The following is a 26,720-nucleotide window of genomic DNA, read 5'->3' on the forward strand; positions in this document are numbered from 1 at the left end:
TATGTGACAAAAAAAAATCTTTATTTATTAGGGATGATATGTTTAGAGGTAATTTGATAGAGTTTCTAACCGGATCCAAAACCAGAACTCGGTCAACATTTTCCCATCAGCGTGTTTGATTTACTTCAAAACCTCTTTACTCGGTCCTAACTTCTGACCGAGTCCACCACTACTCTTCTTGTCCAGAAAAAAACTTTAGACTCGGTCCAAACCTCTAACCCAATCAGCTTCTAATATAGTCTTATTTTTTTTAACCCAAAAGACCCCTTACTAATTTATCTACAAAAGTTAAAGCACAAAATGTGTTCCACTCTTTAGAAGTCCTCATAACTAACACACACATACACACACACACACACACACACACACACACACACATATATATATATATATATATATATATATATGTATGTGTGTGTAAAAGTTCTTTTGAGAACAAAAAAAAGCGTGAGAACTTGAGAATTACTAATTAAAAAATCATTTTTCAAAATCAAAACCATAAATATTATCGAAATGCAGCGTCTAAGACACATATCTAAGCTCAAAAAAAAAAGATTTGAAGAATTTTTTTTTTAAGAATTTTCCATATATATATATATATATATATATATATATATATATATATATATATATATATATATATAACTGATAACTCGGTTAATATAGTAAATTAAACTTTTAATCTGGTAATCTAGTAATTGAAATTCTATTTAAATAAGAAAATAAAAAAAAAATTAGAACATGCAGTATATATATATATATATATATATATGGAAAAGTGAATATACCCTTAAAGGTATATAAGATTAGGTACCCAAACACACAATAATACTTCGTTTTGTTTGATATATTCATTATAATGTTCTTAAACTTCAATCCCTCACTTGATTTACTTTCAAAATTTTCGAAATTTCACTATTATTTTCTCTTACATCACATCTTTTTGCCGACCACCTACTAGGCTATATATATTGTAGTTGATAATGAAAATTATTTAAGAGGAAGATAAATGTGTAATTTATAAAAATCATGAAAGTAAATCAAGTTAGAAGTTAAATTATAAGAACATTGGACAATTAGAATGTATTATATGATATAAAACGATGTGGTATGATGAATTTGGGTACCTAAGCTTATATACCCTTAAGGGTATATTCACTTTTCTATATATATATATATATATATATATATATATATATATATTCTACAAAGAACATCAATATTCATAAAAGATCAAATAATGTTTTCGAAGAAGTGATTTCATCAAAATAAAAAAAGAAAATGCATATAAACTCTTGTTTCATAATAGTTATAGGGAAAAAAAAACAAATCAATCTTTTTGTAAATCTTCAATAATTTTCAAAATAAAAAATATTGCAGTTAATATAACTTGGAAGGAAGGATGTCCTCTCATTTATCAATCTATTATAGCTGTATATGAAGCATAAATAAACACTTGTAAAAAAAGGATTCTTTCTTAGGTCTCAAATATATATTAAGACGTAAATATATAATTAATAAAAAAACAAATTCTAATACAATCTATTCTATAATGATCTAAATGCAAAATAGGTGATTATTTTTATAAAACGTTAATAGTTATTCTTTTAAAACTCTTTTCAAATTTGGTTATTTTAAAACTCTATTGATTGACTATGAAACATTTTGTTAGTATACTCATGGTTCACGATTTTTTGAGGTTTATTTTTAACTAGGTGTGAGACCCATGTATTACATGGGTTTATTTAAAAAAAATTAAATATACAATTTTAACAATTTGAAAACTTTAAATTTATAAGAAAAATAAGAAATTTTTTGAATTATTAAAATTAATGAGACTTTAATGCATTAGATACATTACATATATAAACCACTTTCTAATAAATACCTTACATATATATTACCTTATATATTAAATGTGGATTTTAATTTAATAAAATCAAAAATACAATAAAATGACAAGTGGAAAATAGAAAATTTTAAAATTTCTAGAAAATGCCATGTGTCCAAATGAATGAGAAGAGGACATGTGGCAAAGTCATTTTCATTTATTAGGGTAGATGTTATGTCATTTTGGATTTAAAATTTATCTTTTGTAATCCTCGATTTCTCGGCACCCGTGTTTTGTACAAACCTTTAAACATAATCCTATAATATTAAGATTTTTTTAATACGACAACCATGTAATTATGACCAGCCAAAAAAAAATGATGACGTCTCCTTTCTTTGTACAAATATAGCAGATTAGCAGCACTGCGATATGGATAGGTGGAAGTTCCAATGCTACATTTTCTTGATTGAAAAACTGTTGTACTGAGTTCATTAGCAAAAAGATTTAGCCATTTCAATATTTTTGTGGTTTCTTTTTTTTTTTTTTTTGAACGGCAGGAATTATATTAAAGAAAACTAGCCAGGGCTAGAGATTACAATTGTTTGACAGACAAAAAAGAAATAAAGCAAAATAGGATAGGAAATAGAAATACGAATACAAGAAATCTGTAGATTACAATGGCAATCTAATATGGATTTTTCCTTTCCTCTTCCGTGCATTTATCCATAAATGGGACAACCTATACACCAGCAACCAACCCCGATTTAGATGATGACTTTGTTTTTGGTCCGTGATCCATATCCTTCCATAACGTTTGTAGCCTCTCTCTCAAGATCCGAATCCATCTTTAGTCCACTGCTTTGTCTATTGGGGTGATAAATCAATTATTTGATAAGGTTGCTCTTCCTCTTCAGTTTAGATCCTCTACTACAACAGAAGGTGAGTCAAATGAATTGTCGATCTCTCCAAATCAACCCTTTTTTAGTTAGGGGCAAAATTGTCCAAATTGTCCAATTAATCCAGAAACCATCCAGAATTTTAGATGCAAGCTTAACTTTTGATTAGAACTTGCAATAGAAGCATGATCTTGTCGTCTTTGCCGGCTCCAAACAGCAACACATATGTTGTCTTGATCCAGTTCAAGTTCCAATTTTCTTCAATACCTGCAGATTAGGATTCAACACCAGAAAAAGGAGAAGAAAAAAACGCACACCAAGAATTATTATAATGTCCCCCAACCCGCAACCCTGATTTCACACGAAAGGAAACCACCATGAAAAAGAACCTAATCACAGCCATTTCCTAAAGTATGTCTACCCAATGAAAGAGACTCACACCAAACACACGCTGGCTGTAATTAGGAGCATCACCAAAGACCCCAAAATACCCACACCCAGCCCCATCCTCCCCCCCCCCCCCCCCCCCCCCCGTTTCTTAGCTAAAACACTCAGCTATCGGATCACAACACCAATTCTCCCATCTAGTTTTTTTATGTTTGCTTCTTGAGTTGATCCACAAATGGCTTAGTATTTGTATTTCATTTACCAGAATTTTATGTGATTTGACTATGTTTGAGTGGATTCTATCGTTTCTAAACTTCCGGATCACCCACATGTATATCAACATAATTGCTTCCTGAATTTGATGAAGGTTACCCCTACTCGGCGCTAAGTTTCTGCAGTGTAGCATTTCGTTCAATGAGTCAAAAGATAATGGGAACATATACCACCATTTCTGTACACAGCTCCAAACTTCTTGTGAGATAGAGCATTCAGTTAATAAATGAGATTCAGATTCCTCAGCTATATTGCATAGTGGGCAGGTAGTCACAGATACAATACCCCTTTTATTTAGATTTACCCTGGTAGGCAGCCGACTATAACAAATTCGCCACGCTAGGATATTCACTTTACCAGGGACCAGGTTGTTCCATTCCCAAGAACTAGCTGGTGTTTTAGGTAATGATGTTTCATCGATGAATCTCCTGAGAGAGGCCACAATATATATCCCTGAGGGTTCTAGGTTCCAGGTCATGTTGTTTTCTTGCCTGGCTGTCGATATTGAGAAGGGATTACAGAGGTTCAGATTATCTTTGGACAAGAGGTTATGGAGGTTTACAATGCTTCCCCAACAATATCCTTTCCTCTTAGCTCTGGAAGAGGCATTAAATCCCCCATCATTCCCATATATTGATTTTATGACATCTTTCCAAAGCTCATGTGTTTTGGAATAGAAACGCCACCACCATTTACCTAATAGTGCTAGGTTGTGAGCCTTCAGACTGCCTATGTCAAGTCCTCCATCTTTTTTCATTGTCAAAATTTTATCCCATGCGATCCATGCTATCCTTTTTTTCTCGAGTGACCCGCCCCAGAAGAAGCGGCATCTCAATTTCTCAAGTGTTTTTAGTACCTTAACCGGAGCTTTGTAGAGCGAGAAGAGAAATGAGCCAAGGCTCCCCAACACTGATTTGCATAATGTTAATCTGCCCCCAAATGACAAATTTTTGGCTTTCCATTTTGACAGTTTTGCTTGGAATTTGGATATAAGGGGATTCCAATGAACCACTCTAGACATACTTGCACCCACAGGCATTCCTAGATATATGAAGGGGAGGTTCCCGATTGAGCAGTTAACGCTTCTTGATAGATATTCTAGTTCCACCTCTCTAACTCCAATGCCAAAGAGTTTGCTTTTGGTTATGTTGACTTTCAGACCTGAGGATAATTCAAAGCATCTCAGAATTCTGACTAAATTTTTTGCGTTTTGTATTGACCAGGAACCAAGGAAGATTGCGTCGTCGGCGTATTGAAGATGTGATATGTTAGGTCCATTGTTTGGTAATTGAACTCCTTTAAATATGCCCTGCTCTTTGGCCTCTTCCAGCGCTATGTTAAGACCCTCTGCAGCCAAAATGAATAGAAATGGAGACAAGGGCTCGCCCTGTCTTACTCCCCGCCTAAGTGGAAATTCTTTGGAGGCGGATCCGTTAATGATTACCGAAGCACGAGCTGAGGAGAGACAGCCGAAGATCCACTTACGCCATTTCTGGCCAAAGTTCATTTGAGCCATTACCGAATCGAGATATTTCCAATTGAGGCAATCGAATGCCTTCTCGAAATCGACTTTGAAAAGAAACGCCTTCGATTTGCTCTTCCGAAGCCAAGATATCACTTCATTTATAATCAATGGGCCATCAAGAATATTGCGGTCTTTGATGAACGCCGTTTGTGTATGACTAACGACTTGTGGGATATATCTTTTCAGTCTTTCCGCTAAGACTTTGGCTATGATTTTATATATACATCCAATTAGACTGATCGGGCGATATTCACAGAGGGAAATCGGGTCAGATGTTTTGGGGACAAGAATGATGAAGGAGGAGTTGCATCCCCTATCAATTACACCTGTAGACTCGAAGTCTTTGATTGCTAGGTATATGTCACCTTCCATTGTGTCCCAGTGTTTTTTAATGAAAGCAAAGGTGAATCCATCAGGTCCAGGGGCTCTATCATTTCCGCATAGCCACACCGCCGATTTGATTTCTTCCGCTGTAATTGGGTCTTCTAAGCTCTGAGTTTGAATAGTGCTGAGTTTGTTGAATTTTTTACTGAGGAATTGAGGTCTGTTGCTGATTTGTTCAGTGAACTTTTTGGAGAAAAATTCAAACGCTTCTTTTTTGATTGATTCTGGGTTGGATGTCCAGAAACCATTGATGTTAATGCCAGATAATTTTTGAGATCGATAATTTTTATTGATCAGCCTATGGAAAAACGCCGAGTTTTCATCACCTTCTAGAGCCCATTTACAACGGGATTTCTGTTTAAGGCCAAGTATGTGTTTGGCTTCAAGATCCATCAATTCTCTGTGTAGATTCTTTCTGAGTTCGATCTTCGAATCATCTACTGAATGCAGTTCTGCGTTAATATCTATTGAGTCGATTTCCTTTGTTAACTCTTCCACTCTTTTTTGTTCCTTCACATTTTTAGATTTCCTCCATTCTTTGATTTTCTCTTCGGTATTTTTTAGTTTGCCAGCCACCACTTGTATCGGGGCGAAGGAAGTAAAGGCTCCTATGGCTGTGTTACATACCCATCCTTGGTTCCCTTAACAAGGCCCATTAGCTCAGTTGGTTAGAGCGTCGTGCTAATTTTTGTGGTTTCTTAATAAACAATCATTGATTTTCGCTTTATTCTTCTTGAATTCTAAATAATGGCAAAAAAATCACCATCTCTCGTACTTAATGTTATAAGTAAAAAAGGAATGAATGAAATGAAATTCTTAAATAAAATAATTAAGCTATAGGTTATTTATGCAAAAAAATCCCCCAAATTACATAGTACATTCAAGAATTTGTTAGGGTATTTTTGTAGTTTTTTAACAGCAATTTAGAAAGAACTAAAAGTAATAAAGGCTAATGTCTCTTTTAAATAATTTGACACTATTTACAAGTTATTTAATTTCTTAAAATATTTATTCTTGTAAAAATTAAATTCATCGTATTTAAATTATCTCAATTTGTATAGAATGCTTTCCAAATCATTTCTTAATTTGTTATACCAAATATTATTTTCGATAATGAATTCATAAAATTTCTTGATTTATAAAATATAATTGCATCATTTCTTAATTTGGATTATAATCAATCTCTTGTCCAAAATTATGTTTCCCGATTTCCTGATTTGTGATGACCTCATTAGACTACTAATTGAATACATTAATTTAGTCCTGGTTGGGCCATCACTATAATGTCAACACCAAATCACCGAGAGACCCAAATATATCTCTTTTCCTGTTAGGGCAAAATGATGACTTGTATACTAGTATCTTTTACTCACCAAATCGTACATGACACTACGTTTTATAACATCATATTACTGATGTGTTTTTGTAATACCAATGCACGAATGACATGTAAACGAAAACTTATATATCTTCGTTTGAAGAATAAATGATATTATCATCTCAAAATTACCTGTGATATAATCCACGAAGTAATTCTCTGAGTGTGGGTTTATCCAATACTCAAAATCTCCATTTTTCTAAGTACTTGTGAATATTGGACCAACCCATTGCAATGTCTAATCTCCATAGCCAATCTACAATCTTTTCATGACAATCTTATCATTTACTCACCAAATCGTGCATGTCACTATGTTTTATAACATCATGTTACTGATGTGTTTTTGCAATGTCAATGCACAATTGACATGTAAATTACAACTTATATATATATATATATATATATATATATATATATATATATATATATCTTTATTTGAAGAATAAAAGATATTATCATCTCAGAATTACTTATGATATAATCCATGAAGTAATTCTCTGAGTGTGGGTTTATCTAATACTCAAAATATCCATTTTTTTAAGTACTCATGAATATTAGAGCAAACCATTGCAATGTCTAATCTCCATAGATAATCTACAATCTATTCATGACAATCTTAATTCACTACTTACTTCCAAAAGTATGAACAACTGTAGAATTTTGAATAATCAAATCATTCATGAAGTAAAACATGCAAAATGAAACACAAGAATAAACAATTGAAAAGGAAATGACCATACTCATAAATAATTATCCATTATTCATTCACCAAAATCAATTACATTTATTTTGTTACAAAGTTTCAATGTATCAACTAATTACTAAAACTAATACTTTCTCTCAAGCTAATGCTCCTAGCATGCTAGTTGTATTTAGCCTTACTCAGAGCCTTCGTGAAAGGATCTGTAGGATTGTATTTTGATGATACTCGCCTCACCAGGAGATGACCTTCTTCAACCCTATGTCTAATATAATGGTATTTTCTGTCGATATGCTTGGATCTACCATGATCCTATGGTTCTTTTGTCAAAGAAACTGCCCCTTCATTATCACAGAAAAGTTCTAATGGCTCTTGAATGGTTGAGACTACTCCGAGATCATTGATGAACTTCTTTAACCAAGCCGCCTCCTTTGATGCCTCACTTGCTGTGATGTACTCTGATTCACAAGTAGAATCAACCACCATATCCTTCTTGGAACTTTTCCAAGTTATTGCTCCACCATTTAACACAAAAACCCAGCCCGACTAAGAACATAAGTTGTCTCGATCTGGCTGAAAGCTAGCATCAATATATTCACACTCTTAATGTATCACTGCCGTCAAGGACTAGAATCATGTCTTTCATCCTCCACAAACACTTAAGAATGTTCTTGACTGTAGTCCAATGAGCTCTGCCAGGATTTCCCTGAAAACGACTAACCATGCTCAAAGCATAAGACACATCATGGTGAGTACATGTCATAACATACATGATCAAACCTACAACTGGAGCATATGGGACCCGACTCATGTTAGCTATTTCCTCATCAGTACTAGGACTCTGAGTCTTACTCAACTTAACAGTATGATGGACGGGTAAATTCCCGTTTTTGGAATTCTCCATACTTAAACATTTTAGTATTTTATCCAAGTATGTACTCTGACTAAGTCCATTAAGTCATTTCTTTCTATCCATCAAAATTACTTATTCCAAGAATACATGCAACTTCCCCTAGGTCCTTCATGGCGATACACTTTCTAAGCCAAGATTTAACTTCTTGCAAGGTCAGAATGTCATTTCCTATAAGGAGTATGTCATCAACATACAATACTAGGAGAGTTACTATGCTCCCACTAGTTTTGACATATATGCAGGCTTCATCCTCACTCTTAGAGAAACCTAAATCTTTGACTTTCTCATGGAAGCAAAGATTCCAGCTGCGAGATGCTTGTTTTAATCCATAAATGGATTTCTCAAGCTTACACACTCTGTCAAAAAACTTGGCATGTATAAAACCCTCTAGCTGACTCATGTAAACATCCTCAGTCAACATCCCGTTTAAGAAAGTGGTTTTTACATCCATTTTCCACATTTCATAATCATGAAATGCAACTATTGTTAGCATTACCCTGATAGACTTTATCTTAGCCTCTGGTGAGAAGGTGTCATCATAGTCAATCGCTTGGGTTTGAGTAAATCCCTTTGTAACCAGTCGTTTCTTGAATGTGTGTACCTTTCCATCCATGTCGGTCTTCTTCTTGAAGATCCATTTGCACCCAATTGTCTTTTGACCAGGTACATGATCAACCAAATTCCGAACTTGGTTATCATACATAGACTGGATCTCACTACCCATTGCCTCTTTCCACTTGGCAGTCTCCGGGCTCGCCGTCACTTCCTTGTAGTTAGCTAGCTCATCCAAAATTTACTAGTGTACCATCACTAATAAATGTGTCACCATCTGACGTTATATGGAAACCATAGAATGAAGGTGGCATACTAACTCTACTGGATCAACGAAGAGGTAATGAATTGTCACTGGGCTCAACAGGAGTATCATCCTCTGGTTAAGAGCTAGTGTCTTCTAAGGTTCCTTCATTGTTTGATTCCTGAATTTCTTCAACGTCAATTTCACTCCTACTATCCTCTTTGAATATCATTTCTCTCTCACAAAAGACTCCCCTTTGAGCTACAAAGACCACGTTCTCACTAGGTATGTAGAACAAGTATCCAAAAGGCTTATGTGGATAGCCAATCAAAATACACCTCTCGACTTTGGGTTCTAGTTTGTCATGAGTTTCTCGTCTCATGAGAGCCACACAACCCCAAACCTTGATATGTGCAAGTGAGGGTACTTTCCCTGTCCATATCTTATGAGGTTTTTAGCAACCTTCTTAGTAGGAACAAGATTTAGGATGTGGGCGGCTGTCTCTAAGGCATACCACCAGAAAGAAATAGGAAGAGAAGCTCGACTCATCATGGAACGAACCATGTTCAACAAGGTTCGATTTCTCTTCTCAGCTACACCATTAAATTGTGGTTTCCTCGGAGGAGTCAATTGTGAAACTATTCCACATTCGTTGTGGTAGTTGTGGAACTCGATACTAAGATACTCTCCGCCTCTATCAGATTGGAGCATCTTTACCTTCCTACCCAATTGATTCTCGACCTTGTGTCTAAACTCTTTGAACTTTGCAAAGGTTTCTGATTTATATTTGATTAAGTAGATATACCCATATCTACTATAATCATCCGCAAAACGTCATGTAGTATCGATTTGCCTCCCTTGTAGCAGATCTGAAGGGCCCACATACATCAGTATGGATCAGGTCCAACAATCATTCACCTCTTTCACATGTTCTAGTGAAAAGTGATTTTGTCATCTTCCCAAATAAACAAGACTCGCATTCATCATCCGACCATAAGTCAAATGATTCCAACACTCCTTTTTGGCGTTAGGAGATGCGTTTTCTTGTTGATGTGCCAAAGACAACAATTCCACAAGCATGCTTTGTCTACACCATTAGACAAATTAATGTGTAATACACTATTGCCTAAGCTATCAACACAAATCACAGTTTCATAGCTGAAATCGAACCATTCATATCATCAAAGGAATATCGAAAACCTTGTCCGAACAATGCATGAAAAGAAATAATGTTTCGCGTCATTTATGATGAATAACAACAATTAATCAAATCTATTCTAACATCACCACCGAGCACAAAGACCATAAGTTCCAATCTTTGTAACAGGTGAAGATCGCCTATTCCCCATGATTAGATTTATTCTTCCATGCTTCATCTCCTCACTTTCTCTTAACCCTTGCAATTCAGAACAAATGTGGAAAGCATATCTTGCGGCAATAACCCAAGAACTAGTAAGTTGTGAGTTATTGACTTTAATAGTGTACATACCTGCCGAAGATGGCTTGACTTTTACATCCTTTAAATCCAACAAGTATTTAGGGTGGCTTCGTCTTCAATGCTCCGTTTCATTTCAATAGTAGCAAGTATCGTCTTTGGGGTCACTAACAGAAGGAATATCATAATTGGGCCTTGTCTTTGACCCACTTCCAGATGCTCCGGCATGGGACTTGCTCTTCAAATTTGATTGAGGATTAACTTTCCTCTTCTTTCCTGTGTTTTGCCCAATGGCAAGGACAAGATTACTTGTCGCAGATGGGACCTGGTTTTTCTTCATCCTTCATTCAGCTGTCTGTAACAAGTTGTGGAGTTGGGACAATATGGTCTCTATGTTGTTCAAATGATAAGTTAAGATAAATTGATCTTAACTGGGAGGTAATGTGACAACCAAGAAAATTCCTTCACCAACCACCGTTAGGAGAGAGTAGAAAAGATAAATGTAATAGCCTAGACTTCTAATATTTGATTTTATAAATATAATCAAATATGTTGTTACATTTAGAAATATATTGACTTATAAGCTCAAAAGTAAGCGTCCAAAAATTTGTACCGCCTTTTAAAATGGTTAATGTCTTTAGAAAGTACTCCTTGACGTGATCCCAAGGATATAAAATGTAACGCCCGTAGATTTGGGTAAGTCAATTTAGAGACAATAAACATCAAAAATGACTTTTTGATGGAAAATTATTTAGAATAAATGATCTTAACCAAGTTATATTATATGTCACAAGGGTTCCGTACATATAAAGTGTTAGAACCCATTTTTATAACGAACGGTGGATTCGGAAGAAATAAATCTTGAGATTTAACGTGTGAAAATATATATCCATGAAGAAAATTTGATGAGTAATTTTTAGATGAGAAAAGATAAGAAAAGAAAGAGAGATAAAAATATTATTCATGAAGATCATGGTGGGAGAGAGAAACTCTCCCTAGGTAGGGAGAACCCACCAAATCTCTCTTTAGGATTACATGATGAGAAAAGTGCACTACTAAGGCTGAACGGAATGGGGGTGTCAAGGCCTGTTGCTAAACTCGCTAAGACAAGGAGAAAACCGCCCCCTAGCGCTCGCTAAGAGGGGTCGCTATGCTCCAATCGTTAAGGCTTTGGCGAGATGAGAGAGAAAGGAAGGGAAGAAGGTGATTGGTCCAAAGCATTTGGTTTCTTCTTCAATAATATCCAACCGGGCTTGAATTCTTTCTTTAACCTCCAATTTTTTCTTCTCTATTTCTTCCTCTTTCCCCTTAAAAGTTGAGAGAGCCGATTTAGACTCATCTTTTTCCACATTAACCCACTGAAACTCAAACTCCCTGAAATTTAACCAGCTTGCATCAGTTTGAAGTTGCTCACTAGATTGTTTCTGTGGTTGAGTTTGAGTAAAAATTTCTTTTTCAGGTTCTTTCTCGTTCTTCTTCTTCAACCAGAAAAAGCAAAAAAAACGCTCCTTCTTCCTTTGATTCCTCTCTTAATTTCTCTAATTTTTTTCTTGTTTTTGCTTTTCAACCCCCTTAAGTTTTCGATTTCTTGTTGTTTCTCATCTTTTTCCACTGAAGATTTGAGAAAAAACAGGCCTTAGATGCTTTAAGTTATGAGAAAGAAACGAAAAAGAAAGAAAAAGAAAGCACAAATTTTTCTTTCAAACTCCTCTGGACTCTCCGAAAAAGGCTGTTCTCATCCATAAGGCCTCGTTTGCAACACCAACACTTTTTAATGCTAGTTTATTTAGATGGATGTTAAATATAGGTTTTTTTAAACTAATAAATCTTAAAGAAAAAAAATCACATGTTAGGCCATGTTTATCGGTTGCATATGATATTTGGAAAATGAGGGCCCGTTTGAGATTCAAGGTTTCAATCTTATTTTTGAAATTAAAAAAAAAAATAAAAAAAGATAAATAAATAAAATGCTAGGAGTGTTACCACTCCTTATGAAATGCTTAGAATTAAATGCTAAGAAAAAAAGATGACATGGAATTCAAAAAAGTGATGTGGCAAGGTGGTAGGAGTGTTACCACTCCCTCTAGCCTAAGAAATGACCACCTCTCCCTTTATATAGGAGGGAGAGATAAATACACCAACAATACAATAAAGGGAAAAATATAACCTAACTACCACTCATTATTTGTAGAGCATTTCCATGCTCCAACATGCTCTCCCTAAATGCTTACAAATGATGAGAGATACAATAAGTGATACAAGGCTATAATACAATAATCCGACTAGCATGTATGGTAATAAAATGAAACATAATGAGAACCAAATGCTGAAATGTCTCTAAAACTCTGAAGTGTCTGTGAAGTCTGAAACTGGCCATGAATCTCTAACAATGAAGGTATTCGGCTTCAAAGCACCACCAATGAAGCAGAAAAGTAAGATCCAATTCTCCAAAGCGCCATGGGAAAGAAGAAGATCGCCATAAGCAAGTGGAACATCCAATAAAAGAAACACTTCGACTTCAAAAAGTCTGAAAAACATCTCGTGTTCTTGAATCATAATACACCAAGATTCTTCAAAGAATAACTTGCTAAAATGTGAATCATCCATAAAATGAAGTCTGGATAAAAATAACGTGAGTCCAAAGACATGGTCTAGCAATGCCAAAAATTTGATCCAAGGATCAAAAAATAAGTGCCACGTCGCTTCGCCAAAATAATCTTCGTCTTCAACATATCACAAATCCAAACTCGTGAAACCATAAGATCTGAACCAGATGCGAACACAAAATCATCTTGTGGTAGAGTCCGAATAATAAATAATCTGAATCGGAAAACATCGAGTAATGCCAAAAATTTGATCCGTAAAGACCAAAAAATAAGTGCCACATCGCATCACTAAATGAATAATCGTGTTCGGAAGTCTTTAAAAATCCAAACTCAATAAATCATAAGAACAAAATCCAGATGATATTCTCTCCCTATTTTTGATAACCAATGGCCGGATATCAAAAATCAACAAATCATCGGATGGAGAGTGTCGGATACCAAGAGCTAAGAGAGCTCTTCCTAGATGTATGAAGGGTCTCGATAAGAGACGATAAATAGAGTAAAATAGATACTCTGCGGTCATGAGAAGGCGGGTGATATAGTTGCTGAAGCTGCAAGAACAAATACCATAGAACGGAGAATCACTACATGCAAAATATCTCTGTTGCGCCGAAAATATGCCAAAATATCCAAACTACGGTGCCAGAACTCTCAAAGTGGTCTTCAATAGAGAATAAAGTCCACATGCTCAAGATACATGATTCATCAACCAAAAATCAAGAGCAACAAGTCATAAAATCCCATAAAGTGAAGAATGCGAAACAACTTTGTTGATCAATCGCCGTTGCGGTGCAAGCATCACAAAGAATGATATGAAGTCCGACTGCAATATGAGTATTCTTCCAAATAACCGGCATGAAATGAACAATTGTAACAATCCAAGGTTCGGTTGAGGCAAAAATTGGTGTTAAAAAAATAATAACCGGTGTAACAAAATAATTAGTTTTAATAAAAAAATTGGTGTAAAAAAATGGTTTTAATAAAAAAAATTGGCTAAAAAAATGATGTTAAAAAATAATTGGCTGAAAAAATTGTCGTTAAAAAAAATTGGCTGAAAAAAAAATAATTAAAAAAAATTAAATAAAAGGTTGAAAAGGAAAAAAAAAGCAGTTGAAAAAAATAAGAGGGTTTTAAAAAAATTGGGGGGGGGGGGGGGGGGGGGGGGCGTGATGAGAACTGAAGGGAGGAAAAAGGGAGGGGGGAAAGGAGGGGGAAGGAGGAGGGACGAGGGCTGGGGAGGGTGAGGCGGAAGGTAAGGCTGCTAATGGAGGGTAGTTGTAGGTCAGGTGTTGGGTGCGGACGAAGTGTAGGTGCGGTGGAAGATGAGTAGGGCACGACAGTTGTGGAGCGAGCAGGCAGGCGTGACTGTGGTACGAGCTGCGGATGCGAGTTGCGGTAGAAGCGATGAAGCAGGCGACTTCGATCAGCGGGGAAAGACTTCGGTCCGGAAGAAGTGAATGGCTGTTGTAGGGAGTCCGGACTTCGGTCCGAAGGCAAGAGGGAGGCTGCGGTCCTCGGTTGAGAAGGGCTTCGGACCAAGCCTAAGAGGGACTTCGGATCAAGGGTAAGAAGGGCTGCGGGGAGGCTTCGTAGGAGGCTCCGGTAGGCAGTTTTTGGCTGCGGTTCGGGGGTCCAAGAAGGGCTGAATAGATGACGAAAAATGCTATTTTTTCATGAAAAATGGTACCGCAAAGGCCATTTATTCATATTTTAATGAGGGGAATATTTTTTTAAGCATTTTGGGTCAAAAAGTTGTATTGGGAAGGCAAAAAGAAAAGTGTGCATGGGGTTTTAAGGGGACAAAAGGTGATGAGATTTGTCATAGTTACATGGTTTTTACTTTGGAAGGCAAAAATGAGTGGAGTACTCTTTACCAAAAAGAGTAAAAAGGACAAAATTCTTTATACAAACATATTACGTTTATTTTTTTCTTCAAATAAAAGATCCGAAACAAGAATAAAGAGGAATAAAAGTCTTCATGCCTCAAGAAGATTCATAAGCTGTTGGGTAGAATAAACTCCACTATCTTCAAAGAAAATAAGCCCATTAATTTGTGTCTTCTCATTTTCAAGAACAAATACCTCCTAGAACAGTTTCTTCAACATTTTGGAGACCATAAAAATAAGTTCTTCTCCCATTTTTCTTCATTTCTTCAATAGAAAATACTAAGAATACCAAGAACATAAATTTCCAGCAGTGAATTTGTGTGAGCAGCAACAACATGATTTTTTTCCTAAGTAAGAATCACCCCAGAAAAATAGGAAACTCATCAGAAATTTCCGGTTTGAACCCAGAAATTCTTGCAAAAACACGAAAAATCTTCAAGATAATCACCGAACGGGAGTCGTTCCCTCGAACTAGTCGATTAAACCTTCAAGGTACGACTCTGATACCAATTGATAGAACCCATAACGAACAATTTATGCGGAAGAAATAAGTCTTGAGATTTAACGTGTGAAAATATATATCCATGAAGAAAATTTGATGAGTAATTTTTAGATGACAAAAGATAAGAAAAGAAAGAGAGATAAAAATATTATTCATGAAGATCATGGTGGGAGAGAAAAACTCTCCTTAGGTGGGGAGAACCCACCAAATGTCTCTCTAGGATTACATGATGAGAAAAGTGCACTACTAAGAAATGACCACCTCTCTCTTTATATAGGAGAGAGAGATAAATACACCAACAATACAATAAAGGGAAAAATATAACCTAACCACCACTCATTATTTGTAGAGCATTTCCATGCTCCAAAAACTACCCTGATGTATTCCATGAATAACTACCTGGATTTCCGTTGGTACATCAAGTTGGGTTTCAGATCGATCTTATTCCAGGAACTGCACCAGTAGTAAATTCTCCTTATATATCGGCACCGTCGGGGATACAATAGCTCTCCAGCCAATTACAGGAACTTCTTGAAAAGGGTTTTATCAGACCAAGCTTCTTGCCTTAGGGAGCACCTGTTCTATGTGTAAAGAAGAAGGACAGATCTTTCCACATGTGCGTCGACTATAGAGAGCTAAATAAGTTGACCATTAAGAATCAATATCCACTTCCCTGAATAGATGATCTCTTTAACCAACTACAAGGATCAAGTTACTTCTCTAAGATCGACCTGAGATATGGATATCATCAACTCTGAGTAATGGATGAGGACATTCCAAAGACTGCTTTCAAAACTCGATACAACCATTATGAGTTTTTGGTCATGCTTTTTGGACTGACTAATGCCCCAACTGTTTTTTTGGATCTCATGAATCGACTATGCAAACTCTACTTGGGAAAATTCTTGATAATATTCATTGATGATATTCTGATCTACTCACAAACCAAGGAAGAGAATGGGCAACATCTTTGAATGATCCTAGTGCTATTAAGGAAAGAAAACCTGTATGCAAAATTCTCTAAGTGTGAATTATAGATAAGAGAGGTACACTTTCTCGGGCACGTGGTAAGCAACGAAGGTATTCATGTCGACTCTACCAAGATTAAGGTTGTAAAGAATTGGGAAATACCCAAGACACCAACCGATGTTCGTCAATTTTTAGGAATGACTGGCTATTACCAGAGTTTCATAGAGAATTTCTCTCGTATACCCAAGCCTCTCACAACATTGACTCAGAAAGAAACAAAATTTATTTGGGGAGACAAACAGGAAGCAGCTTTCCAAAACCTGAAGAAAATGTTGTGTATTGCACCAATACTATCCTTGCCAGTGGGCAATGATGATTTTGTGGTATGTTGTGACGCTTCACATCAAGTTGTGGGATTCGTATTGATGAATAGGGAAAAATTCGTGGCCTATGCCTCATGACAACTCAAGGTGCATGAGGACAACTACACCAACCATGACTTAGAGTTGGGAGTTGTAGCTTTTGCACTAAATATATGGCGTCATTATCGTAATTATCTTTACGGAACAAAGTGTATAATCTACAAGGATCACAAGAGTCTACAATACATCTTCAATAAGAAAGATCTCAACATGAAATAAATGAGATGGTTAGAGTTTCTAAATGAATATAATTGTGAGATTCGTTATCATCCATGCAGGGTTAATGTTATAGTTGATGACTTGAGCCGAAAAGAATGAGTTAAGCCTCATAGAGTCAAAGCACCTTCAATGACTATCCAGTCTAGTCTAATCTCGCATATTAGAAGTGCTCCACTCGAGGCTCTAATGGAAGAAAACATTGAGGGAGAAGGCCTCAAGGGAATGGAAAAGAAACTTGTAATTAAGGATGTTGGAATGAGATACTTCATAAACCGAATATATGTTCCGAAGATTGGAGATATCAATGAAATAGTTTTAGATGTGGCCCATAGGACTAGATATTCTATCCATCCTGGAGAAGACAAGATGTATTTGACTTAAAATCTCTTTATTGGTGGCCTAATATGAAGGCTAAGATTGCAAACTACGTAAGTAAATGCCTAGCATGTTCCAAGGTCAAGGCAGAACCTCAACTACCCTGGGATTATTGCAACAACCAGAGATATCCGTGTGGTAGTAGGAGTAGATCACAATGGAATTTGAGACCAAATTGCCCAAGACTACTACTGGTTACATGTAACGCCCGCAGATTCGGGCTACTCAATTTAGAGACAATAAGCATAAAAAAAATGAGTTTTTGATAGATGATTATTTAGAGTAAATAATCTTAACCAACTTATAGTATATGTCAAACAATGGTTCCATATATATAAAGAACTCCGAAATCCGAGTTATAACGAAGAAGTTATGACCTGTTGAAGTTTTACGGCTAAACCAGCAGAGCACTACGTAACGTAAAAAGTGAATTTTTGATAAAATACTTTTTAGTCTTAGAGATATAAATGAAAGTTTTAGTATACATTAAATCAAGAGCATGCATAAAAAGAACGTCAAAATTTGACTTCGTATGAGGAAGTAATGCTTTTTCTAAAATTTTGCATAATAGTATACAACCCTTAAATCAAATTTTATATCGATTGATTTTTATCCGAAACAACCTAAATGAGAATTGAATATCTCATTAATTGGAGCTCAATGATAAAAATATAGTAGAAAATGGAGTCCGTATGTAGAAGTTATGGATTTTACACGGTTGTTAACAATGTAATATTCTCATACAATTAAACTTACAATCGGTCGAGAAATAGCCAATGGAGTCAAAACAAGAGTTGTAGATCTTGTCAATACCTACATGTGGATATAAATAACGTTGAAAACGAAGCTCGTATGCGAAATTTACGAAATTTAGAATTCCGAAGGGTGCTGCTGTGAAAGGGGTGACGTGGCTTAATCTGGAGCATTGCTTTCTCCCCACGCCTTGGTACCAGATGGTGACGCTTGGCACCAACTCTACGAGTTGGAGGATCAAACTCGACGAGTTTAGCCATATTTCAGCCTATAAATACCATGCAAAGCTTACACTTTTTCCTCACTCCATAACCCCTCTCTCTCTCTCTCTAACTTCTCCTTAAACCTCTCGCAAAACCCTAGTAACTCCTGATTACTAGAGGAAAGCCCCGGAGTGCTAGATGGCTCCAAGAAGAAGAGCTTTCGGCTCAGATGTTCTACCCCCGCAGAGCCCGGTTCCTAGCCAAACCTCCCGGTAAGTCGGTTATGCTTACCTTACTTTCGGTTATGCTTACCTTACTTTAAATATAGCTTATATTTAAGTTCATTATCATTATTATGAACCTATAAACAAGATTTATTAGTGATTCCAAGTTATTATACTGATTAATCTACTTACAATGATGATGTATAGGCTGTGTTTTAGTGAGGTGTTTAAAGTGGGATTTCCAAATAGTATATGTTACACCACAAAACCAGAACGACAGAAACATTCTGGGGTGGAGGACGTCATGTTTAGTATCACAAGACATGCATCATAGTAACAAAGTATTAAAGAACCATTTCATTAGAAAGAAAGTGTTTACAAAGTATGCGTTCACAAAACATAGAATACATATGCAAATAACAAAATAAGACATGAAGCTATACTGCTCCATCTTCTGAATTCCCAGCCCGAGTACATGTCTACTAGATTCCTGAGAATACAAGTTATTTTGAAAGAGTTGATCAACATTTAAGATGGTGAGTTCATAAGATTTTAGTGATGTAAGTAAGTTGTAAGAAAGTTGTAAGTTCTGTTTAGAAAAGTTTGCATGTTCCTCCAGAAAATTCTATATTTCCTGCTTTGATGAAAGATAAGTAAAAATGACTCTACAATCCTTTCTATGAGTACTAAGTGGATACAAGTTATATAAAAACCCAGAGTAAACAAACAATCAGTTGTATGTATCTACCCTAACCCCACAACCAAACATGGAACAGGAAATGAGGCGGAAGACACACATCCCATTGTTTGTTAGATTATTGTTGTATATATAACCCTGGCGTATTCACTTGGTACTCACAGAGTTAACTATAATAGTTCCTTTATATTTGATGAAAAGATTCTTTAAGAAAACCCTTATTTCTTATAATAAAAATAGTAACCACAGTGGTTTCTTCTATAATCACTTAGTTTATACTAGCTATATATAATCTAATATCGAGCAGATAGTTAATTGTGTGGATCTGCTCTAAGCCCACAACCAAACAAGGAACAAGAAATGAAGCGGAAAGCACACATCCAACTACCTATCGGGTATTAATTATATATAACCCTGATGTATAAACTAAGGTATTATAGAATTAACCACCTAAGGTCCTTTAAGTTGTACTGGTTTAATAAAATGGATTAAACCTTTTACTGGTAAGTTTCTAGTTTTGTATATCAAAAGTTCTATTTGAAAAGTACGTTTTGTACTAGAAAATTGTGCATTGAATTAGTATCCTATGACCTGGCCCATACCTGGTACCCCTTATGATTACTTTGTGTGTGTGTGTGTGTATATATATATATATATATATATATATATATATATATATATAGCTAAGATCAAATAGATAGTAGGCTGGGTGAATATGCTCTAAGCCCACAACAAAACAAGGAACAGGAGATGAAGCGGAAAACACACATCCTACTACCTGTCGGACCCAATTAATATATATATATATATATATATATATATATATATATATATATATATATATATATATATATATATATATATATATATATCCCTGAATGCATACACTAAGGAATCATAAAGTTAGCATTACAGGCCCCCTTTCTACAGAATCTACTAGACTCGACTGTTCTGTTTGTCGTTTGTAAAATGTAAGTTTTCTCTAGTTTATAACCATCTTAACTCGAAAATAGGTTGCATTAACTTTCAAGTGGAACTGTCGCAATATGAAAGTAATGGGAAAATGTAAGTACCCAGTTGTCTTTTGAATTGACATCCTGATGTAGTGATAACCTTAAAACGTGTTTGTTTTATTAAGGTCATAATGTTAAGGCTAGTACCCATACTATACGCTCTCCCTGTCAAGAGATTCTTGGGAGCAAATGCGACTTCAGCAAAGAATTGCTAGGACTTGTAAATTCACGTTAAGGTTATGCGATCATGTATACCCAATTTAACTATCACCTTTTGTTTAGAACAATGAGTTAGTGATTCATTGGTATAATTAGATCCTGTAGTTGTTCTCATGCTATAGCATCTTAGTATGTTCGTTCTGTTATAGTATCTTAGTATGTTCTTTCTTTTATAGTATCTTTGTATGAACTGAAGCCCTAAACTATACCCCTTATAGTTTACTAGTATTTTACTTGAGCTGTTATCCAAAAGACTCATTTATCTACTAAGTTGTGCTGGTACTTCAAAAACATAATTTTGTTAAACAATAAAGTAACATAACTTTAAAAGAGTTTTTGAAATATTTTGATCACTTCTAAAAGACATAAGCAATCTTTTGAAAGATGTTTATAACAAACATTTGCACAGTTATCATTGTGTTCAACTTGTATTCCCCACCCCTTAAAAGCATTTTAAACAGTTTAAAGATTCTTTATAGGGGTATGAACTCACCTTATGTGGGTGATTCAAACGAATATGCGTGTAAGGATGAGAAGTTCCATGAATGAAGTCCTGAGACTTAACGAGTCCTAATGACATATAATGACATATATTAGCATGAATATAGTGTTTAGAAGCAACCAAATGCAAGGAAACACCTTTAGGGACTAGGAAACACTTGGACCAAGTGTTAGAATCACATGTGATTCAACTAAGGGGAGTGTATGACCACTTTGAGGAGTGTGAGGCCATGGGTGTACGGCCAGGACGTGTACGGCCGTACACTCATGGTAACAAGTGCACAAAAATGTATTCCAAGGGTAGGGAGGCTTGTGGGACAATTTCTCACCAAGTGTTGAAGCTAGAATTGCATTTTGATGGCCATTTAGGGTGTTTTCAGGGGTGTACGGCCACACATGGGTGTAGGGACGTATACTCCTTATGTTGTTGTAAAAGTGGTCAAAAGTGTGTCCCAGGTAGGGGTGTAAATGAGCCGAGCCGAGCCGGAGCCTGGCTAGGCTCGGCTCGGGCTCGTTTAAGTAATACGAGGCTCGAGCTCGAGCTCGGCTCGATTCGAGCTTTCTTTTACTGAGCTCGGTTCGAGCTCATAAGAATTATATAATCTTGGCTCAGGCTCGGGTTCGGCGCGTTTGTCGTTTGATGTGCCTAAATAAGCTTAAGCTCAGCTCAAGCTCGTTAAGAAGCTCGTTTACTAATACCTGAAATCCATAATTTCCCAAATATGTTTTTATTTTAATATAAGAAAATAATAATAAATTATATTTATATAAATGCTCGTTTAGGCTCGCGAGCCTATTCGAGCTTAGTGACATAGGCTTGAGCTCGAGCTCGTTTAATAAACGAGCTTAATATTAAGCTCGAGCTCGGCTTGGGCTCGTTTAAAACCGGTTTCGAGTCGAGCTTTTAACGAGCCGATCCCGAGTAGCTCGCGAGTAGCTTGGCTCGTTTGCACCCCTAGTCCCAAGTCTCTAACTTGCATCCCCTAAATGTTCTTGATCATGTGCTTAGCGTAGAACATGAGTTTGAAGCCAAATAACACTCAACAAAGGGGTTTATGGCCACATGGGGTGTGTATGACTGTACACTCCTTGATGATCATGTTCTGGACAATTTATAAGGTGTTAATCTAGTGTTATAACATGTACTAAACATAGGGAAGGAGTACTTACGATCCGGAGGCTTAAGAAGGCTCAAAATCACCAAGAACAAGTGTGTGTTCTTGGTGCTCTTGGTGAGATTTGAAGATCTTGCCAAAATATGATTTCCAATGGATGAAATCAGAGGGTGTTACTAGGTTAAAAGGATTAACAACAAATCAAGGGAAGAACACTTACAATCTTGAAGATCTAGGATGATAATTGGATGGTAGTTGAGAGAGAAATCAAGTGTTCTTGAGGTGAAAGTGCAAGAATGAAGGAAAAATGAAGGGCTATCACTCTTATGGAGGGGTTGTACAGCCCAACATGGGTGTACGGCCATACACTCATGTGTACGGCTGTACACTCATATGTACGATCGTACACTCCCTCAAATGGAGTATAAGGCTTGATTTTAGTGCTAGAAGTGTATGCGACCCAACCCTATACTCAAGGCTTGAATGTACTGAGCTTTGAACCTTTGAACGAACTCTAAACATGGCTAAATGATAGCAGAAACGAGTCTGACACTCAGTTGAGTTGATTGGATGGGATTTACAAGGCAAAAATTTTCGGGTTGCCACATCATCCCCCCGTTAGATGGAATTTCGTATCGAAATTAGCTTTCTTAGAAGTACTATTGGGGTTGCGCTCCTTTGATTTTTAGAATACCCACTTGTAGATCTAGAAAATTTGTCCTAGTGTTCATGATAGGACTCATACTCGGTCCATCTATCATTACCTCATGTATACAAGTCGCATATAATTAGGATTAGTAAGACAATCGGTGTGCGAATCTGCCCCAGGTCCACAACCAAACAAGGAACAGAAGATAGGGCAAAAACACACATACTAGATCTCCATAATCATTACTATATACCACCCTTGCGTATACACTTGATAGTGATAGGTGGGCTATATTCTTCCTTAGCCTCTGTTCTCGAACTGGGTCTGCTGGATGAGTGGTATTTCGTAGCGGTCTGTTGAATATACGACGATAAGGAAGGGCAAAGTACTCTTCACACAAGTACTTCGGGGTTTAGAATATGAAAGACAAAACTAAGGTTTAGGTCGGACTGTCGTTACGAATGACGAAGGTTTCGCGAATTGATGGTCAAGGTGATAGAAACATATGAACTTAGTATGGTGAGGATCACGCCAACTCATGACGAATGCTAGAAACGGACTTTTTACTGAACAAAATTTTTGGCCGATTTGAAAGAAACGTCTGATATACGATAATAGTGTGTTCGACAATGTACTCTTTGTAAATGTTCTAGTGCTTTCTGTTTTCCCTTGATGTTAATACTTCTACGTATCGTACCGCGATGAGCGAGTACATGTCATATAGTTTATATGACATGTGAACACTTCTACGTATCCTTGATGTTAACTAGTACATGTTAACACTTCTACGTATCCTTGATGTTAACAATGAAAGTGCTTTGATTACTAGTGTCGATAGTTTATATTACGATCCTCCTTGGTACCACTACGATCGCCTGTCATATACTAGTTATGAATAATTAAGATGAATAAGACAGTCGGCTGAGTAACTCTGCCTCAAATCCACAACCAAACAAGGAACAAAAATTAAGGCGGAATCACTCACTCTAAGTCTGCAACATCTTAGCTATGCACAACCCTGATGTATATGCTAAGCCATCATAGCTTCTCTGAACGGATCTTTTAGTTCTCTTGAATACTCTGACTTGTTTCAATAAGTGAGTTATTATAGTTACTTTTAAGTTTTTACCCTAAGTTTTAATCTTATATAAATATAAATTAATTTTAAAAGTAATTACTAATTCGAAAACGTACCCCTGCTCGCTGGCGACTCCAAGGTTGATTCTCCTACGGTGATCATCAGAATTCGTCCATCTGCTCCTGAGTTCTTTGTTATCAGGCAGTCCCTCTGGTAGTGTCCAGTCTCACCACAACCATAGCAGGCTTGGTTTTCTTCAACTCCGGGGACTTGGGAGATCGGTTGAGCCGGTGACCTGCAGAAACGGATTGTATGTCCCTTTTGTGGCAGTTCAGACACTGCATTTCCTGGCATACTCCGATGTGGTGATAGTTACACTTTCCACACTTCGGGAGGGTTCCAACATACCGATTGGTAGGTGCTGGAGCAACATGCATTGTAGCGGTGTACATAGTACTCGTTTGTTTCTCTTGCGGGGGTTCCTGTGTTGTTTGCTTCTTCTTCCTCTTATTCCCCGACTTTAGTTAATATTCCTCTCCCTTTGATGTCTCGGGAACGGGGACTTGTATACCATGGCAGACTCCATGTTCAATGAGTCGCTGAGCTAGGCGTTTGGCACTATCGAATATGGTTGGGTTAGAAGACAGTACATCTCCTTGGATCGGGGCAGTTAGACCCCAGATGTACCTTTCTATCTTCTTGCTCTCCGGGGTAACCATCCCGGGGCATAGTGATGCCAAGTCGCTAAACCTGTCAGTGTAGGCCACTATGTCTGAGCCGACCATCGTGATCTCCCATAGTTCTTGTTCCAGCTTTTGAACTTCGCCCAACGGGCAGTATTCTTCCAGCATTAACTCTTTTAGTTTCTCCCGACCTATTGAGTTAGCCACTGATAAGGTCAGTGACTTAACATGGCTATTCCACCATGTTAGGACTCTGTCGGAGAAAGTGCAGACAACAAACTTCACTTTGCTCCCTTTTGGGCACGAACAGATTGCGAAGACCGAATCTATTTTCTTGAACCATCGCATCAGAGCGATGACTCCACCAATTCCATTAAAGGAATTGGGTTTGCAGTTCATGAAGTCCTTATACGAACACTCCCTTGGGTGTCCGTGGGAATCTCTGGGGTTTGTTAAGTGGGTACCGCTACCAGATCTGAAGGTACCACTTTCGCCGAAATGAGCTAGAGCAGTTGCCACTGCGGAGGATATCGTTGCTTGGAGAGAAGCAGAGTCGAATTGAGGAGGAGGTTGTGGCGGTTGAGTTGGAGTTATTGGAGTAGTGCGTCTGTTTAATCTGCGAGGAGGCATCTTTGCTAAAACGAATACAAAAATGAAATGGAAATAAGTCTATAGCAATGGATAAAAGCCGACAGCTGAAAGACAAGGTTATCCTAGTTCTGAATGTATCATGTCCTGACTTCCATAGGGTTCTGTAAACGATTCATAAAAGAGTCTATACCTAATAAAATTTATGAATTAGAAATGGTTGTCCTCGAATGAATATCTGTGACCTGAATAACTGTTACCAGTTGCATGTAAAGAAAATAATCCTAACACATAGGGTGAGCAGTGTTTCCATTAACTCATTAAGTTAACCAAGATTATAATTTATTAGTGTGACGTATTAAGGCATTTTGGTTATTTCGGTTGATCCTTCTTCGAAAACTTCTCATGAACTTGCTCTTGTTCCTCCTTGACTCTTCTGTTGACTGCTATGAGGAAGTGGTTGCATCTATCTGGGTTTTTCATGCAAGAATGGAAGTGTAAAGAATATATGAGATTTAAATGAAACATTATGGGGGTGATCCTTATAGAGTCCTTCTATAATTGCACAATGTATACAAGTTGTATATTTTTTAATATTAAATAGACCTTCGATTAAGGGATCCTACTCCAAAACCACAACCAAACAAGGAACAGGTAGTGAAGCGTAGATCACAAATTCTAAGTCTATAATTTCTCAATTATATAAAACCATGGGAGTATACATTGCAAGATTATATACCTATCTGTAAGGGTCTTTTAAGTTATCACATAAGTTATTCATATAGTGCCTAAAATACTCTTATAGTATTTTAATGTAACGAACTCGGTATGTTTTAAACTTGTTATCGTGTTATAGTGTCATAGAATACTCCCATAGTATTCTAACCTTCATGTTCTGATCTAGAAATCCCTTGTATAGTGTTAGGTAAGTTTAAGATTGTTGCAACACCACATCACTCCCAAACACATGTCGGTCACATCTCGAATGAATATAGTTGATCAGGCTATATTAATCCTAGATATGATAACATAACTGTCCAGGTTTGACCCCGATGTACAACCTTTAAATACTTCTATTATGTTCTTCTTGTGATACTTATTCTACTATGTATACATGTATAAGAAACTAGGTATATTCTTATCATTATTTTCTTAAAATATATTAATATCCAAAGCACTTAAGCCCCATTGTATTTATAGTTGTATATCTTTTATCGGTTGATATACTTAGTGCACCATAAACAATGCTCTGATACCAATCTGTCACACCCCAAAGCCGGAACGACGGAAACGTTCTGGGGGGGGGGGGGGGGAGGACGTCATGTTTAGTATCACAAGACATGCATCATAGTAATCAAAGTAATAAACAACCATTTCATTAGAAAGAAAGTGTTTACAAAGTATGTGTTCACAAAACATACAATACATATGAAAATAACAAAATAAGACATGAAGCTATATTGCTCCATCTTCTGAATTCCCAGTGCGAGTACCAGTCTA

Source organism: Lactuca sativa, chromosome 3 (genome assembly GCF_002870075.4).
Source record: "Lactuca sativa cultivar Salinas chromosome 3, Lsat_Salinas_v11, whole genome shotgun sequence".
NCBI lineage: Eukaryota > Viridiplantae > Streptophyta > Magnoliopsida > Asterales > Asteraceae > Lactuca > Lactuca sativa.